This window comes from Oncorhynchus gorbuscha, linkage group LG01 (genome assembly GCF_021184085.1).
Source record: "Oncorhynchus gorbuscha isolate QuinsamMale2020 ecotype Even-year linkage group LG01, OgorEven_v1.0, whole genome shotgun sequence".
Classification (NCBI taxonomy): Eukaryota; Metazoa; Chordata; class Actinopteri; order Salmoniformes; family Salmonidae; genus Oncorhynchus; species Oncorhynchus gorbuscha.
In genome coordinates, this window is record NC_060173.1 from 31997624 (window position 1) to 32011398 (window position 13775).

Consider the following 13775-nt stretch of genomic DNA (forward strand, 5'->3'; position numbering starts at 1 on the left):
GGCAATCTTATTAACGTTACGGCATACATTGATGTTCGAGACCAATTCTGTGCTTCCAACTTTGTGGCAACAGTTTGGGGAAGGCCCTTTCCTGTTTCAGCTTGACAATGCCCCTGTGCACAAAGCAAGGTCCATACAGAAATTGTTTGTAGAGATCGGTGTGGAAGGATTTGACTAGCCTGCACAGAGCCCTGACCTCAACCCATTGCACATTTCGGGGATGACTGCGAGCCAAGCATACTTCGCCCAACATCAGTGCCCAACTTGAATGGAAGCAAGTCCTCGCAGCAATGTTCCAACATCTAGTGGAAAGCCTTCCCAGAAGAGTGGATGCTGTTTGTAGCAGCAAAGGGAGGGAGCAACTCCAAATTAATTCCCATGATTGTGGAATGAGATGTTAGACGAGCAGGTGTCCACAGACATACACTACATGACCAAAAGTAACTTTCAAAATACAAAAATCATCCCATGTGAAGCAAAAAGCATCATACAGGGATGATTTCTGTATTTTGAATGTTACGTATCTTGAATACTTGATTTAGAAGTCTCATGTCGTTTGCTGGAGTCTAGATTCAACATGTCATATCTTTAGCCAGTCTTGCGACATAACGGATCCATTTGGCCATTCGAACAACAGTGCGCTAAAATTCTGTGTTCAGATAAGTAGCCAGCTAGCCAAGCAGAGGTAGCTAGTTATTTTGCTTTACATGGCCTAAATATCAGCAAGCCAGGCTAAGTCAAAAAGTGTTGTTTCAGGTGCATGTATTTCACGACACTCGTTGGTTACAACTGGCAACTTTGTTTCATCATAGAATTGTAAAGAGGCACAGTTACCGTGTGTTCTAGATCTGAATGCCCGTTTTTAGTCAGCTGTTGTACAACAAACATTATACAACTGAATAGTTAACTTTTAATGTCAACTGTTATTTCTGAACTGGGCATCATTACTTGACCTCTAAACTCTAGAAAATATATTTGAACAGATATGACCCTTTTTCTGTCATGACCGTAATTAATCGACATCAATGCCTGGCAAGCCTGTGTTTCTCGCCCAACCATTATCGAGTATAGGCGCAAAATCAGATCGTTACTCAGACTTTATCTACAAGTACTTTTGACCATGTCTGTTCCATTATTGTTTACCCTAGCTGGCCAAGAATAAAACATTTTGCTATCAAATAACAAATTAGACCTAACTCAAAATATACACGTCTTGCGAGTATGAGACTGTAACGTGACATTATATTGAATGATTGGACACATTCACACTGCCTAATAACCTCCTTGTCCAACGATTAAACAAATGATTGGGCCACCTGATTGGTGTCACTTTTTCCCCAGTCCCAGCTAACACACCTGACTCCAATAATCAACTTATCATGGTCTTCAGTTTAGAATGCAATTAGTTTAATCAGGTGTGATTAGTTATAGGGTTGGGGGAAAGTGTGATACCAATCAGGCACCAGTGAACAGGACTTGCCATCCCCGATCTATGTCTACATCTGAGCTCGAGACATTCCAGAGTCAATTGCTCATGTTCACAATTTGCTTTCCCTTCTCCAGCCTGAGGCTGGAAACCTGCTGGCACACTTGATGTTTCACAGGAATTGTGAAAACCTACAGAATACTCAGAATTGTTGTTAAAAGTGATGGGCCTACAACCAAACATGTAAAAAAGGGAAGTTTGTGTAGGAAACAAAAACCTTGTGTGAGAAATAATACTTGTGCATTCTTTATCTAGTACAGTTGAAGTCGGAAGTTTACATGCACCTAGGTTGGAGTCATTGAAACTTGTTTTTCATCCACTCCACAAATTTCTTGTTAACAAACTCTAGTTTTGGCAAGTCGGTTAGGACATCTACGTTGTGCATGACAAGTAATTTTTCCAACAATTGTTTACAGACAGATTTTCACTTATAATTCACTGTATCACAATTCCAGTTGGTCAGAAGTTTACATACACTAAGTTGACTATGCCTTTAAACATCTTGGAAAATTCCAGAAAATTATGTCATGGGGACAAACATCGTTCTTTTTGGTGGAATGTCCTCTGGTCTGATGAAACAAAAATAGTAATAATGACCATCATTATGTTGGGAAGAAAAAGGGGAAGGCTTGCAAGCCGAAGAACCACATCCCAACTGTGAAGCACGGGGGTGGCAGTATCATGTTGTGGGGGTGCTTTGTTGCAGGAGGGACTGGTGCAGTTCACAAAATAGATGGCATCATGAGCAAGGAAAAGTATGTGGATATATTGAAGCAACATCTCAAGACATCAGTCAGGAAGTTAATGCTTGGTCGCAAATGGGTTTTCCAAATGGACAATGATCCCAAGCATACTTCCAAAGTTGTGGCAAAATGGCTTAAGGATAACAAAGTCAAGGTGTTGGAGTGGCCATCATAAAGCCCTGACCTCAATTCTATAGAAAATTTGTGGCCCGAACTGAAAAAGGGTGTGCGAGCAGGGAGGCATACAAACCTGACTCAGTTACACCAGCTCTGTCAGGCGGAATGGGCCAAAATTCACCCAACTTATTGTGGGAAGCTTGTGGAACGCTACCTAAAATGTTTGACCCGAGAAACATTTTAAAGACAATGCTACCAAATGCTAATTGAGTGTATGTGAACTTCTGACCCACTGGGAATGTTGATGAAAGAAATAAAAGCTGAATAAATTATTCTCTCTTATTATTACATTTCACATTCTTAAAATAAAGTGGTGATCCTAGAGAATTTTTACTTGGATTAAATATCAGGAACTGTGAAACTGAGTTTAAATATATTTCAAATTAATTTGTAAAGCCCTTCTTACATCAGCTGATGTCAAAAAGTGCTGTACAAAACCCCAAACTGCAAGCAATGCTGGTGTAGAAGCACGGTGGCTAGGAAAAACTCCCTAGAAAGGCCAGAACCTAGGAAGAAACCTAGAGAGGAACCATGCTATGAGGGGTGGCCAGTCCTCTTCTGGCTGGGCCGGCTGGAGATTATAACAACATGGCCAAGATGTTCAAATGTTCAATAATGACCAGCAGGGTCAAATAATAATAATTACAGTGACTGTCGAGGGTGCAACAGGTCAGCATCTCCGGAGTAAATGTCAGTTGGCTTTTCATAGCCAATCATTCAGAGTATTTCTACTGCTCCTGCTGTCTCTAGAGAGTTGAAAACAGCAGGTCTGGGACAGGTAGCACATCCAGTGAACAGGTCAGGGTTCCATACCCGCAGGCAGCACAGTTGAAACTGGATCAGCAGTACGGCCAGGTGGACTGGGGACGGCAAGGAGCCATCAAGCCAGGTTGTCCTGAGGCATGGTGCAAGGGCTCAGGTCCTCCGAAAGAAAGTATTAGAGAGAGCATACTTAAATTCACACAAGACACAGAATAAGATGGGAGAAATACCCCAGATATAACAGACTGACCCTAACCACTCGACACAAACTACTGCAGCATAAATACTGGTGGCTGAGACAGGAGGGGTCGGGAGACACCTTGGCCACGTCCAACGATACCCCCGGACAGGGCCAAACAGGCAGGATATAACCCCATCCACTTTGCCAAAGTATAGCCCTTTCACACCTGGACAAAAGGAACACCTATGTGAGAATGCTATTCATTGACTACAGCTTTGCATTCAACACCATAGTGCCCTTAAAGCTCATCACTAAGCTAAGGACCCTGGGACTAAACACTTCCCTCTGCAACTGGATCCTGGACTTCCTGAAAGGCAGCCCCCGGGTGGTAAGGGTAGGTAACACCACATCCGCCACACTGATCTTCAACACGGGGGCCCCTCAAGGGGTGCGTGCTCAGCCCCCTCCTGCACTCCCTGTTCACTCATGACTGCACGACTACAACACCATCATTAAGTTTGCCAATGATACAAAAGTGGTAGGCCTGATCACCAACAACAATGAGACAACCTATAGGGAGGAGGTCAGAGACCTGACCATGTGGTGCAAGGACAACAACTTCTCCCTCAACGTGATCAAGACAAAGAATATGATTGTGGACTACATGAAAAGGAGGCCCGAGCACGTCCCCATTCTCATCGACAGGGCTGTAGTGGAGCAGGTTGAGAGCTTCAAGTTCCTTGGTGTCCACATCAACAACAAACTATCATGGTGCAAACACACCAAGACAGTCGTGAAGAGGCCACAACAAAGCCTATTCTCCCTCAGGAGACTGAAAAGATTTGTCACGGGTCCTCAGATTCTCAAAAAGTTCTACAGCTGCACCATCGAGAGCATCCTGAATGGTTGTGTCACTGCCTGGCATGCCAACTGCTCGGACTGTAAGGCACAACAGAGGGCAGTGTGTATGACCCAGTACATAACTGGAGCCAAGCTTCCTGCCATCCAGGACCTCTACACCAGGCGGTGTCAGAGGAAAGCCCTATAACCACCATAGTCATAGACTTTTCTCTCCGCTAACGCACGGCACGCTGTACCGGAGCGCCAAGTCGAGGTCCAAAAGGCTTCTTAACAGCTTCTACCCCCAAGCCATAAGACTTCTGAACAACTAATCAAATGTCTACCCATACTGTTTACACCCCCCCCTTTTATGATGCTGTTACTCTCTGTTTATTTTCTGTGCATAGTCACTTTAACTCTACCTACATGTACATATTACCTCGACTAACCGGTGCCCCCGCACATTGATTCTGTACTGGTATCCCCTGTGTATAGCCTTGCTATTGTTATTTTACTGCTGCTCTGTCACACCCTGACCATAGTTTGCTTTGTATGTTTCTATGTTTTTGTTTGGTCAGGGTGTGATCTGAGTGGGCATTCTATGTTGTGTGTCTAGTTTGTCTATTTCTATGTTTGGCCTGATATGGTTCTCAATCAGAGACAGGTGTTAGTCATTGTCTCTGATTGGGAACCATATTTAGGTAGCCTGTTTTGTGTTGGGTTTGGTGGGTAGTTGTTTCCTCTCTTTGGGTTTGTTGCACCAGATAGGCCTGTTTCGGTTTTGCCACATTTATTGTTTTGTATTATGTTCATGTTGAGTTTTCCTATATTAAAAACATGAACTATAACCACGCTGAATTTTGGTCCGCCTCTCCTTCCCAGTAGGAAAGCCGTTACATGCTCTTTAAATATTCGTTATTTTTTTTATAGGTATCTATTTTTTACTTAACACTTGTTTTTCTTAAAGCTGCATTGTTGGTTAAGGGCTTGTTAGTAAGTATTCCACTGTAAGGTCTAAATCTGGTGTGTTCGGCGCATTTGACAAATAACATTTGATTTGAGAAGTAGAGGAAGCGTCAGCTACAGATGAAGAGTTAAGAGAGGCGAGAAATTCTATTCAGAGTGGGTGTTATAGCCAATTAACTGTGTGTAATCGGACAATGAATCCTAAGGGGAACACGCATTGTTTTTCCACAGTCGGGGTCTCTAGCCTTCGCTCACCAGGGACATCGAGGCATTGTAGGCGCAAAACAACATCTCAGGAGTAAAGTATGGTGGCCGGGCATGGACAAGGCTGCAGAGAGACACATCAAGTCGTGCCATGGTTGTCAGATTGTAGCACGACCAGATATGCCAGAACCGCTGAGACCCACAGCGCTGCCTGATGGGCCGTGGCAGGACATCGCCACTGATCGATTGGGTCCACTACACTCAAAACTAGTAGTTGTATACTAATACAGCAGATATTATGAATATTATATCATGCAATCTACTACTGCAGAAAAGGTGATTAATAGTCTGGAGACTATTTTCAGTCATCATGGTCTACCATTAACTTCTTGGATATAGGGGGCGCTATTTTAATTTTTGGATGAAAATCGTTCCCATTTTAAACAAGATATTTTGTCACGAAAGATGCTCGACTATGCATATAATTGACAGCTTTGGAAAGAAAACACTGACGTTTCCAAAACTGCAAATATATTGTCTGTGAGTGCCACAGAACTGATGTTACAGAAAACCCCCGATAAAAATCCAATCAGGAAGTGCCGCATTTTTTTAAACCACCTCATGCCAATGACTCCTTATATGGCTGTGAAGGAGCTAGGAGTCAGCTTACGTTTTCCACGTTTTCCCCAAGGTGTCTGCAGCATTGTGACGTATTTGTAGGCATATCAATGGAAGATTGACCATAAGAGACTACATCTACCCCTTGGGCGCTTGGTGTCCTCCGTCGCAATTATTGCGTAATCCCCAGCTGCAGTATTTTTCCGTTTGCTTCGGATGAGAAGCCAAGCTATGATTACGCTCCCGGATACGGGATTGCTCGACGCTAGAGGTTAACAATCGATCTGATTGTGGCCCACAGTACGTCATCCCAGTTCCAGAACTTCTGCCAGGAAAATGGGATAGAGCATGTAAAACTATGCCAAAATTGGCACGTGCAAATTGTGAAGTGGAGTGGCAAAATGCCTCACTTATGAAACGGATTTGCATTGCACAAGCTAAGGGGCTGGACTGGAAGCGGGAGCTACACAAGTACGTGACTGTCTTACAGGTCCATTGATCCCTCTACCACGGGAAGGAGCAAAGCTGAGCTCCTTTTAAAAAGGAAAATGAGGTGGAAACTTCCGGATATAGCTACACGACAGAGTGACCTGGAAACATGGGACTGTGATTCAGAGCAGAAAGGGAAATCCAAGATCTATGCAGACAACTATCGCAGAGCCAAACACTCGAGACAAACAGAAAAGTTCACAACAACCTTCAATGAGACACCGCACACTGTGATCAGTAAGGAAGGAAACAATGTGTTTGTTCAATCTCCAGCCAAGTATTACAGGAATATGACATTTGTGATGAGAAATACAATTGATGAGCCAGATCCACAACCAAAGGACTGAAAGAGACTGTGGAACATAGTCCTACTCTGTGACCTTACATAGTCTCTGGTTTGAACTCTATCTGTGAGGGATCACCACAAAGACCACAGACACCCAAGCCAGTCAGGCATCACAGACAAATGAAACTGCCACAGAAGTAAACAGACGTTGTCACTCAGTGGTGATTTTAGCATGCAAATTGTGGTGGGACAAAAAAACAAAAAGTGGGATGCGTGCCAGCAAAGCCAATACACAACACAACACTAAACAATACATTATTTGCACTATAACAGTGACAAAAGGTGCCCACAAACTGTTAGGGCCTACATAAAGTTGTCCCAACTGCAGAGTCCCAACAGCAGTCCCAACAGCTTATCACTGCTACACCTGACTATTAGCAGAGCCTTGTCTGGCAGTGAAACTCTTCATTCTGCATCATTTACTGCCTTTTAAGAAAATATGGCTGACTTGCTTAAACAAATGTGGTTTCTACTGACATTTGAGATGTATTATCTATGTCATAATGGGATGACAAGCAGATAAGAGGCAATCTGTAATTTGATTAATGAGTGAGCTAGGACAGACGTAGTCAATATAACTATTTGTTCAGTACTTTTGAAATGTACAGTGATAGAATTCAGAACATGGGCCATACTTACAGTGTTCTCCCTGTACAAATCAAATCAAATGTATTTATATAGCCCTTCATACATCAGCTGATATTTCAAAGTGCTGTACAGAAACCCAGCCTAAAACCCCAAACAGCAAGCAATGCAGGTGTAGAAGCACGGTGGCCAGGATAAACTCCCTAGAAAGGCCAAAACCTAGGAAGACACCTAGAGAGGAACCAGGCTATGAGGGGTGGCCAGTCCTCTTCTGGCTGTGCCGGGTGGAGATAACAGAACATGGCCAAGATGTTCAAATGTTCATAAATGACCAGCATGGTAAAATAATAATAATCACAGGCAGAACAGTTGAAACTGGAGCAGCAGCACGGCCAGGTGGAGTGGGGACAGCAAGGAGTCATCATGCCAGGTAGTCCTGAGGCATGGTCCTAGGGCTCAGGTCCACCGAGAGAAAGAGAGAATTAGAGAGAGCATCATTAAATTCACACCGGACACCGAATAGGACAGGAGAAGTACTCCAGATATAACAAACTGACCCTAGCCCCCCGACACAAACTACTGCAGCATAAATACTGGAGGCTGAGACAGGAGGGGTCAGGAGACACTGTGGCCCCATCCGATGATACCCCCGGACAGGACCAAACAGGAAGGATATAACCCCATCCACTTTGCCAAAGCACAGCCCCCACACCACTAGAAGCATATCTTCAACCACCAACTTACCATCCTGAGACAAGGCCGAGTATAGCCTACAAAGATCTCCGCCATGGCACAACCCAAGGGGGGCGCCAACCCAGACAGGCGATCACATCAGTGACTCAACCCACTCAAGTGACGCACCCCTCCTAGGGAAAAGAAAGAGCACCAGAAAGCCAGTGACTCAGCCCCTGCCTTTCCGTTCACCGTCACACTCATGGGCCAGACTACACTCAATCATATGACCCACTGAAGAGATGGTGCTCTATAGGAGATGGTGCTCTATAGGAGAAAGCCATGCCTCCAGCTGTTTGCTTAGAAATTCTAGGGACAATTAGGAGGGCTGTGTCTTGTGACCGTTGCGTACGTGTAGGTATGTACGGAAGGACCAAATCAGAGAGATAGGTAGGAGCAAGCCCATGTAATGCTTTGTAGGTTAGCAGTAAAACCTTGAAATCAACCCGTGCCTTGACAGGAAGTCAGTGTAGGGAGGCTAGCACTAGTAATATGATCAAATCTTTTAGTTCTAGTCAGGAATCTAGCAGCCGTATTTAGCACTAACTGAAGTTTATTTAGTGCTTTATCCGGGTAGCCCGAAAGTAGAGCATTGCAGTAGTCTAACCTAGATGTAACAAAAGCATGGATGAATTTTTCTGCATCATTTTTGGACAGAAATTTTCTGATTTTTGCAATGTTACGTAGATGGAAAAAAGCTGTCCTTGAAACAGTCTTGATATGTTCGTCAAAAGAGAGATCAGGGTCCAGAGTAAGGCCTAGGTCCTTCACAGTTTTATTTGAGATGACTTTCCAATGATTTATTGTCAGATTCAACAGAAGATCTCTTTGTTTCTTGGGACCTAGAACAAGCACCTCTGTTTTGTCTGCGTTTAAAAGTAGAAAGTTTGTAGCCATCCACTTCCTTTTGTCTGAAACACAGGCTTCAAGGGAGGGCAATTTTGGGGCTTCACCATGTTTCATTGAAATGTACAGCTGTGTGTCATCTGCATAGCAGTGAAAGTTAACATTATATTTTCGAATGACAAGGTAAAATATATAGTGAAAACAATAGTGGTCCTAAAACGGAACCTTGAGGAACACCGAAATTTACAGTTGATTTGTTAGAGGACAAACCATTTACAGAGACAAACTGATATCTTTCCGACAGATAAGATCTAACCAGGCCAGAACTTGTCCGTGTTGACCAATTTGGGTTTCCAATCTCTCCAAAAGAATGTAGTGATCGATGGTATCAAAAGCAGCACTAAGGTCTAGGAGCACGAGGACAGATGCAAAGCCTCGGTCTGAGGCCATTAAAAGGTCATTTACCACCTTCACAAGTGCTGTCTCAGTACTATGATGGGGTCTAAAACCAGACTGAAGCATTTCGTATACACTGTTTGTCTTCATGAAGGCAGTGAGTTGCTGCGCAACAGCCTTTTCAACATTTTTTGAGAGGAATGGAAGATTCGATATAGGCCGATAGTTTTTAATATTTTCTGGTTCAAGGTTTGGCTTTTTCAAGAGAGGCTTTATTACTGCCACTTTTAGTGAGTTTGGTACACATCCGGTGGATAGAGAGCCGTTTATTATGTTCAACATAGGAGGGCCAAGCACAGGAAGCAGCTCTTTCAGTAGTTTAGTTGGAATAGGGTTCAGTATGCAGCTTGAAGGTTTAGAGGCCATGATTATTTTCATCATTGTGTCATGAGATATAGTACTAAAACACTAATATAGTACACCAAGTCAGAACCGTAGGATAAATAAAAGGAGCATATAAGCAGACAATGAAAGCTCTTACAATATTCGATGGTTACATTTCTCAAAAACAAAAACATGTGCACCACCTAGTCAGAACAGTAGGCGAAATGAAGAGGTGAAAATACACCAAATGATTACGCTGAGGCACATGGGCTACTAACAGCTTTCTACACAACATACAGTTAGAATAACTTCCAGTATACATATCTCCCTGGTAGACATAACTCCCTGGTATACATATCTCCCTGGTAGATATATCTCCCTGGTAGACATATCTCCCTGGTATACATATCTCCCTGGTAGACATATCTCCCTGGTAGACATAACTCCCTGGTATACATATCTCCCTGGTAGACATATCTCCCTGGTAGACATATCTCCCTGGTAGACATAACTCCCTGGTATACATATCTCCCTGGTAGATATATCTCCCTGGTATACATATCTCCCTTGGTAGACATATCTCCCTTGGTAGACATATCTCCCTTGGTAGACATATCTCCCTTGGTAGACATATCTCCCTGGTATACATATCTCCCTGGCATATTACATCATTTATGTGGCAGCATACAATACATTTTTTGACACCTTATTGTGCTGTGCTCACTTGAACAAAAAGGTGGCACGACGGTCATTCGTTGGCAAATTCTGTCATCAAACTTTGTCATCAAAGTTTGTCATTCTCTGGATTTATGGAGCTTTCAAGACAAATGGGAACTCAAATATTTTTTTTTAATCATGATGACGTCAATGATCTTCAGGTCATAACTGTAGAAAGAGGCCGGAGTTCCCGATTTACACTTGGGACCACACATCCATCCACTGAATAGCAGGCTAATGATTGCTTTGCAATGCTTGCAGTTAGCCACTGATTCCTTCCAAATCACTCATTGTTGATTTTACGATTTCCAACTTGTTGTGTAATGTTTATGGCCAATGAGCACAGATACGTTTTATCTATAATTTCTCTTCATTATTTCTCTTTATATGACAAGGATTAAAAAGGATTTGCCAGTAGATTGTCGACTTGATTCATGATGACTGCTATTTAAGAGAGCTACTGTAGATATAACGTGATTTGACTGCATTTTATATATGGCCAATAACATTGAGCCTTCTCGGATGGGCACTTGTAATGTAACTCTATGGCAGGACCCAAGGGGTTTGAATTTTCGAGCTCTACCCTGGCGGTGACGTATGACATAGTGTTCCCATGAATGACAGAACACTGAGCCAATCACGGCGCAACGCTCCGTGTATTCTGCTGGCTTGCCCCACCACCACAGAAAGCATTTTGGAGCTGCCTTACTCACAAACACGGTCTCTTTTTGTATTTTTTATGTTGCTTTATTAACTCAGTGATATAGATATATATATATGTATATATATTATTACATTGTTTGCAAACTGATATGTGACACTTATTAATCCCAAAATAACATGCAAAACAGGCAAACCCCCAAAAGAAAGGTCTGCCCCACCTGCCTTAAATGACGGGTCGCCACTGCTGTCATTAAATAATCATCCTGCACGGCAAGAGGTAAAGAAAACCAGTATAAACTGAACAATGACAAGTACAAAAGACTAATGCGAAGACTCTGAATGTTTGAGTTATGTTGTGAAAAATGTGCAGAATGTTTTGTTTAAAAAAATCAAAATAAATAGATGATAACACTTTTGTTTTGCTTAGAAGTAAGCTTAAAAAGGAAAGTCCATTAGGAGAACAGAAATAATAAGATATTGAACATATGTCATTTATTTATTGGTAACACAAAGGTTGTTATACAGGGAAAGAATGAGTGTTGTTGTGTATGTCATGATGACATCGAAGTTCATAACCAAGTAAAGGGGGGATGTCGTGTATTGATGGGATATATGATGTCACCACATCAGTAAAGTAGTGGGAGGGCGTGTTACACAGACAGTGATGGAGTAAAGACATGTTAAAGTTAACTCTGAGTCTGGTTGATGTAATTCAGTATAATATCCTAACTTAGCACAAGTTGTAAGTATAGGATTGAACAATACCCACATACATGTATAACTGTTACTGACTTCAGTGTTAGTTTCCTTACATTTTGCATCATTCCATTACATTGCGTGTTTACATTTCTTTCCTCTGCCACGTGTGTGTGGTTGTTCCTAAGGATAGCTAGCAATAGTGGATCATATTAAGCGAATGTATTACAAGTTGTGCAATCATTTAGGACATGTAGCCTATCTGAATAAAAAAACTCCCAGCTCAGATTAGGTTTTAGGATGATGTTAGACATTGCCCAGACAAACTCTGAGCCAGGAGTAAAATCAACTTATAAAAGTATCTCAGCTGGTAATCATGAAAGTCTGAGGTATTGCAAAGGAAATCTAGTGATGACGCTAATTGTGTCATGCAGGTGAAAGAGGACCCAAAAGCGACTTGGCGAAAACAGAGTCTTTAATCCAGTAAAGTGAATACAATCAAAAAAACACAACTTTCACTCGAAATGACGAGGACAAACTGGAGACTCGATCTTGAACAGCAGGTGAACAGCAGGTTGCCTCGGGAAGGCACTTGAACCAGACAGACTCAGACACCTGCTCACCACGCAGCATCTGAGGAAAACACGACACGACAGGGCGATACACAAACACAGCACGGTGAAATCTAGACAAGGAACCGACAGGGCAGAAACGAATAACAAGGAGAGAAATAGGGACTCTAATCAGGGAAAAGGATCGGGAACAGGTGAGGGAAGACTAAATGATGATTAGGGGAATAGGAACAGCTGGGAGCAGGAACGGAACGATAGAGAGAAGAGAGAGCGAGAGAGGGAGGGGGAGAGAGAGGGATAGAAAGAGGGAAAGAACCTAATAAGCCCAGCAGAGGGAAACGAATAGAATGGGAAGCACAGGGACAAGACAAGATAATAAATGACAAAACATGACAGTACCCCCCCACTCACCGAGCGCCTCCTGGCGCACTCGAGGAGGAATCCTGGCGGCAACGGAGGAAATCATCAATGAGTGAACGGTCCAGCACGTCCCGAGACGGAACCCAACTCCTCTCCTCAGGACCGTAACCCTCCCAATCCACTAAGTATTGGTGACCCCGTCCCCGAGAACGCATGTCCATGATCTTATGTACCTTGTAAATAGGTGCGCTCGACAAGGACGGGAGGGGGGAAGGAAGACGAACGGGGGTGCGAAGAAAGGGCTTAACACAGGAGACATGGAAGACAGGATGGACGCGACGAAGATGTCGCGGAAGAAGCAGTCGCACAGCGACAGGATTGACGACCTGGGAGACACGGAACGGACCAATGAACCGCGGAGTCAACTTACGAGAAGCTGTCGTAAGAGGAAGGTTGCGAGTGGAAAGCCACACTCTCTGGCCGCAACAATACCTTGGACTCTTAATCCTGCGTTTATTGGCGGCTCTCACAGTCTGTGCCCTGTAACGGCAAAGTGCAGACCTCACCCTCCTCCAGGTGCGCTCACAACGTTGGACAAACGCTTGAGCGGAGGGAACGCTGGACTCGGCAAGCTGGGATGAGAACAGAGGAGGCTGGTAACCCAGACTACTCTGAAACGGAGATAACCCGGTAGCAGACGAAGGAAGCGAATTGTGAGCGTATTCTGCCCAGGGGAGCTGTTCTGCCCAAGACGCAGGGTTTCTGAAAGAAAGGCTGCGTAGTATGCGACCAATCGTCTGATTGGCCCTCTCTGCTTGACCGTTAGACTGGGGATGAAACCCGGAAGAGAGACTGACGGACGCACCAATCAAACGACAGAACTCCCTCCAAAACTGTGACGTGAATTGCGGGCCTCTGTCTGAAACGGCGTCTAACGGGAGGCCATGAATTCTGAATACATTCTCGATAATGATTTGTGCCGTCTCCTTAGCGGAAGGAAGTTTAGCGAGGG